The sequence below is a fragment of the Anarhichas minor genome, unplaced genomic scaffold (genome assembly GCF_050575085.1).
Source record: "Anarhichas minor isolate MPS153535 unplaced genomic scaffold, ASM5057508v1 ptg000011l, whole genome shotgun sequence".
Classification (NCBI taxonomy): domain Eukaryota; kingdom Metazoa; phylum Chordata; class Actinopteri; order Perciformes; family Anarhichadidae; genus Anarhichas; species Anarhichas minor.
The window spans coordinates 5,516,856-5,523,696 of record NW_027466457.1 but is presented as its reverse complement, the minus strand read 5'-3'; positions in this window follow the sequence as shown (position 1 = coordinate 5,523,696).

The window sequence follows — 6,841 nt, the reverse complement described above, 5'->3', positions numbered from 1 at the left end:
TACATGTATGTATGTATATTAGAACGAAACAAGTCTGATTGAACATTTTTCCTTTCCATACTTATAATGCAAGGACTAACTAGCTCTACATTGCAATACAATATCCTCTTCAATACTGCTCTAAAAGCAGTGGAGGGAAAAGAAAAAACGTTGTATGGAGACATGAGGTACTCACATTAACATCCTTGAGATAAGACCATTGATCAAGATCCTCCTCTCGTGGGGCGTTGAGTGTAGAAACAGGCATGCTCTTTTGAGTTAAAACATCATGTAACTCAATGAAATCATTTGAACTCATACCAGACACTTCAAGACCTGACAGAATATGTGCATTTACAATCGTCTTTTGACTCATTGTTCTCAGCAGAATACCTGTCTTTTTACCCCTCAAGTTCAAGTTTCTTGCCAAGTTCTCTGAACAGAATGTGCCGGAACTCCCTGGATCCAAAAAGGCATATGTCTGCACCGTTTTCTCACCCCTCTGGCTCTTGACTTTGACCCGCGACAATAGAAAAGATGGAATTATCTTCATAACCAGCCCCAATATGGCCGCAGGTCTGAGACATTGTGGTTGAGACACTTGGAGGGCTCACGGACTGTTGGGCTTGTTGAAAGGTTGTTCTTTTATCTTGCCACTCTATGTGAAGGACTCCTGGGTGCTTTTGGTGACACACATCTGCAGTCTTTGCTTGTGTGGCCTACTTTCAGGCAACCAAAACAAATACCCTGTTCCTTGATAAAGTTTATTTTATCACAATGTCCTTTCACTTTAAACTGTCCGCATTTATCCAATGAGACAGTTGTGAATAGAGGAAGTCTTGGTCTTGTTTCCCGTGTACTGAGTGATGACTCCTTTTACTCCAGTAACTGGTGGCAAAGCTGCTTCCCTGTTTTCTTTGCTTCAAGTGACTAACGTTGGGGACCTTCAAGTTGGTGGGTTGTGAGTCCTGAATGGCCCACCCCGGTGCATGCTGGTCCTACCTACCTACTCCTATATATAGCCACAGGTGCCCACAGTGTTACCCAAAGAACTAACAAACGCACTAACCCAAAACTAAGTATACTTAAACAACAAAAAATAATATAACGAAACAAATGACTATTAAAGAGAAAAAGCAATCTTAATATATCAAACAATCAATCTAACCTAAATAAGCAAACATTTAGCATAATTAAACAAAACTACTTATTAATTAAATAACAAAATACTAATATCAAATAAATAGCTCCAACAGACTGTATGCTAGTGACTTTTTTTTCAGCTATTTCTAAAGTGTGTTTGTTTCCAAAGGACGGAAAAGGCTTCCTTAAATGAGCAAATCCACCACTAGAGGGAGACATTTATTTGTACCCCCAGTTACAGCTTATTATATGATATCACTTTCAATTCTGTGCTTATCATAGATAGATCACAATACCACAAACTCGATGGAAATAGAAGCATCAGTTTGCGTTGCATCATCCCTCTCTACTGACTCCATACGAGGCGTCACCGCAAACATCCTGTAATGAACTGACGTAGAGAGAGAAAGGTTCATTTTGCTGCTGAGGGTTGAAGGACGGTGATTCTATTTTGGGTCATGTGACTGTTATAATATTCTGTAGTCAGTGTGTAGAAAACCTCTTGTTTTTATGCATTTCAGGCACCATAAAATACACACACATAACTAGAAAAGTGCATTCAGTAGAGTGCAGATCTCCGCCTGGTGTGTCTCCCTCTCCCCTCCCAAACAAAGAAGAGTTGAATCTCACTCAGTTGTCCTTCTAGGCTCCCTCAGAGTCACGATGGTGTCAAAGGGGGACTTATTCATCTTGTATAGTGCCTAACTTTATTGGATCATAGTGTATAACGTGTGGTATGGAATTAATCTGCAGATGCTCCAGTTCAAAATTAGATAATGACAAAAGACAAAATGTTACCTGCAAAAGTGAGGTCTGTTTTTGGCCTAGCTGATTTGTGGAAAGTGCTGTTTGCTTCTCAAGCAGTCATTGATCACTTGCAGCCCCTTGTGGCCGGTTAAGTGAGGTGTCAGCCGTCAATGATGATATAAAACAGTCAATAAAATATTTTTTTCAAAAATTGTGAATCACCGTAACTATGAGAGGTCCTAAAACATACAGTCATAAATGAACACAAAACATATTAGGCTGAGGGGTCCAGTGTGTGCGAGATTTGGTGGACGGACAAACAGATACAAGCACGCATGCACACAGGACCAAACGCATGATCTCCTACGCTTAAGTCTGGTGGAGATAATAACAGTTGTGAATAGAGGAAGTCTTGGTCTTGTTTCCCGTGTACTGAGTGATGACTCCTTTTACTCCAGTACTTCAAATCGCTTCTTCAGTTCACTTTGATTGGAGGCAGGTCTTCACAGTCATGCCCCAGAGAGCGTTTTTTCTCCTCTGATATATTTGAGTCACATGGCGGGTGCGTTTGTGCTTTCTACCTGCTTAGAAGCATGTTGCAAAGTCTCTCAGGTTCAGCCAGCTCCTTGGTCCTGGACTTCACCTGAAAGCCCCGGCTGTGCTGAGACTGGAAGCGTGCTAGAGCAGGTAGCACCTTAGGAGGAGAGGGCTTCTGTCTCACCTCCTGCTGCTCTTTCTTTACCTGAGCTGCTGGAGGTTTAGGGTCAAGGATGAGACTCCGAGGCCCAGGAGAAGCTGTGGGTTTCAGATTGTCCTCCTCCGGGTTGGGGTGATGGGGATCCATTTTTATAAGTTTGTTTAAAGTCACCTCTTTAATGTTCTCCTCCTGCTTATCTTTCCCCTCTTCTTCTCTTGCTTCATTTATCTGCATTTCACTTGTTCCCCTCAGCTACCTCCTCATTCTGATTTTGCTCTGTATTTTCCTATGACACGGCTCTGAAACACGGGGATAAGAAACAGGAATGGTAACCTTTAAATGACCAACTAACTGTTGATAGGATTTGCTTCTTCCTATAAACATACAGAAACACAAGAGGATATGTGGTAAGTGAGTAATGTGAAATCACACACACACACACACACACACACACACACACACACACATATGCACAGACACATACACGCACCTGCAGCTGTTTCACAGTTCCAAAGAGATCATCTGGTTCCTTCTCAGGCGGCCATCAATGAACTTCAAAACAAAACAAAAGTTTGATAATTTCTTAAATATTATTTGATCATAATCTATCATAATATCATCTTTAACATGAGGATGACTTAGTCCAACTGACATCACAACTAATGTATCAGTAATTCTATGCATCTGCATCAAAGGATGTCAGAGACATTTGTTGACAACAGTTGCAACATTTCACTTTATAATGCTTTGCTCAACAGGCCCCTCTCCAGTGTTAGAATTGCAGTATCTGTCCAGCAGAGGGCAGTAAATAACAGCAAGCACAGCGTGTACCCGTTTGAAGGACTGTAAATGAATGGCACTCTATTCATCATTTACCCTACTGTTTTAATTGTTGTTATAAGAAATATTAATACGCCTTTTGAGTGATTGTGCAGCGCGTCCCTGTAGCCTCCAAAAAGCAGAGCCTGAGCTTTCAGGAAGGTCCGTGAGACACCACAGCCAGGAGACACGGCCCGACGCTTCAAACACGCCTTCAGCCCGAACATCTGGAGACATGTGTACATTTATACCTGTGATGTAAATCAAGAGCAACTGCTACTCCAGCTCAGCAACAATGATGAAGACAACAACATTCGAGTAAGAAAACACACACACACACGCACACACACATTATGTATATACATATAAACGTGCATAATGCAGTAGCCCCTCTGTGTTTACACTCCATCCAATCAATACATTTATGAAACGCTTCCACCTAACCCCTCACACACACATGCACACACAGCGGATTAACCACACGGGATAGACCTCATCTGCCTTCTTAGAATAACCAATATACCTACACAGATGATTGATCGGATGCATGACCATCAGGTACAGTCACAGTGTGTGTGTGTGTGTGTGGCCCTCCCCCCCACCGTACACACCCACAAACAAAAACACACACACTGACCTTTGACCGAGGTGTAATTAGGTCCTCTGCGCAGAGCGGTAATGGGCCTTAAAGGCCACTGAACGCTGACGTTCTCATCCTGCGGGTTTACCAAGAGGCCAGAGAGAGACGTAAAGTGATGGACTGATGGATGGAAGGATGGTTTGGTCGACCTTTAGCCTGGCAGAAGATTGACTGCATGCAGCCGTCCCCGGCTATAAACTCACAGTATCCACTCAGCTTCTGGCCTTGTTAAATCAGGATACCATCAAGCCAATAATAGTTACTCTTGCAAGATACAGTCCAGGGACAATTGACGTATATTTATGTCCATGTTGAGGACAAGCTTGCAGTCCACTGTTAAGGTATATTAATAAAACAGCCTCTACAAATCAGCCCGACATGGACTAAGATCTTAAACCTCCCACAAAAAACAAGCAAAAAGCATTTTATGAGCCGAATTTAAAGCTTTTCAGGTAAATATTTGAGGTATTTCAAGTAATCTGTATCTGTGTGCTTGTGGCACATCAGCAGGCCCAGTAACCATGGAAGCCTTTCAACATCAAGATGACCCCTGATTGTCTTGGCAGTTGATGCAATTTCATGGTTACTGACTCTGTGTGTGTGTGTGTGTGTGTGTGTGTGTGTGTGTGTGTGTGTGTGTGTGTGTGTGTGTGTGTGTGTGTGTGTGTGTGCACGTGTGTATGTGTGTCCGGGGGTCATGGGCGGGCAATAAAGTTGTCAACCCTTTATGTAGTTCAACGTTATAGGTATATGATTTAAGAAGGAACCAACTAGAATTATGTATCTCGCCAGAAATTAGTTAGGACATATTTTTCATGCTTACATAATATTACAAAGCAGTAGTCATGCTAAACACCCGCAGCTAAAACTTTCCCTAATTTTAAACCGTCTCCACACCACAGTGTGACACTTCGGTGTGGATCCCTGAAAGGAATAGTTGAGCATTTTGGGAAATGCACTTTCTGGCTGAGAGTTAGTTTAGAAGATCGCTACCCTTCTCATATCTGTACCGTAAATATGAAGCTACAGACGGTTAGCTTAGCTTAAGATAAAGACTGGAAGCAGGAGGAAACAGCTAGCCTAAGTCTGTCCAGAGGTATCCCTTTTTTTTTGTATAACTGACACGAATTGAATATGTGTTAAGCTTATGCATTCCATAAAATGTTGATCCATTCCTTCAAACCTTTAAACCTCCTTTGACGTTATATTTTAGTGTAGTTTACGTGTGTCTTTGTCATCTTTTTTCTTAAAAGGTTTTTTTCTCCGTGTTTGTCTTCTATCAATTTTGTGCCAAAATATACTAAAAGCAAATCTATGTGTAACCCTAAATGATATACAGTAAATGGTACCCGACTTCCTTACATGTGGCAGCCGCTGTACCGCCTTCTCTCCACTCTGTGGGAGACCACTGGTTGAGCATCATCCGCTGCCACCAAGTGACAGACTGCTGTAATGAGCCACACACACACACACACACACACACACACACACACACACGTTGGAAAGGAGCCTGTCCATGTGCACTCATGGATGTGCGACATGTGCACGCAAACATGCAACATTTTTACGCAGGCGATGCGAGCGGGCCACAACACATGCAAGGATGTCCTCTGATACATGTAATTACGCATAGAGGTTGCATGCTTCACAGGCACATTTAACAGCTAATATGAAACACGCACACACACACACACACACACACTGACATGTAAATAAACACACTCCACAGGGGCTGTTTAGTGTAATACGACAGGCATTTATTTGTCACGCTATACTGTGGCTACCGCAGTGTTCGGATTAGTGACGCTCATATGGATGGATCATAGTTTTAACTTAAATGACTTCGATTTTAGACATGGAATATTAAGACGGCCTTATATGGACATCAAACCCGGATCATTTCACTGAGCTGATGGACCCAAACACATTAAAAACCAGTAGTCGAGTCAGTTGACAGCAGGACATATGTTTGTGTAGCAAGGCTGCAGCCTCTATTTCTACACACGGCGAAGGATCTTTGCTGCACGTGTACTGTTCTCAGATAAGCCTCAGTGTATGTGGTCTTAAAGCTGTGTGCAGTGGCCTTTTTACCGTTTAGCAAAGGCAGATCCAATGGTGTGTGTGTGTGTGTGTGTGTCGTTTATCCTCATGTCATTTACAGAATTACAGCCCTCTTTCATTGATATGAAAGACATAATATTATCACAGTGAGCATCAAGTTCATACACACACATTCAGTCACGCAAAAGGATGTTATTCATTTTTTATGCAACCATTGCTTAACAAGCCAGACACATTCAAGAACAAATTCTTATTAGAAACGGCAGCCTGGGAAGGGAAACAAGTAGGCATGGAGGAAGAGGTTTAGCTGAGGGGGATAAAAAAAAGAGATGGAGTGATGGATGGGAAAAGAGAGAGAGGAGAGGAATCATGATCACAACACCTATATCTATATCCGGATAAGGTTCGAGATTATACTCACCCACACACACTCTCTCTGACACACACACACACACACACACACACACACACACACACACACACACAGTGTGCAGAGTCCTACACTGTGCATCACAAGCAGACATCAGTACCAAACAGCTTCACACACACCAAGCCTCTCTGTCGGAAGCAGAGCCGACAGCTTCAAAAAAAGGGTGCATCAAACTGTCTCACTCACATGCACAGGCAGACGGAGGGTAAACTACACACACAATGTGGGAGGATCTGACATATACTGGCAACTAGCGACAGAGAGAGAGAGAGAGAGAGAGAGAGAGAGAGAGAGAGACAGAGAGGTCAAATGAGGGGATGAGGGA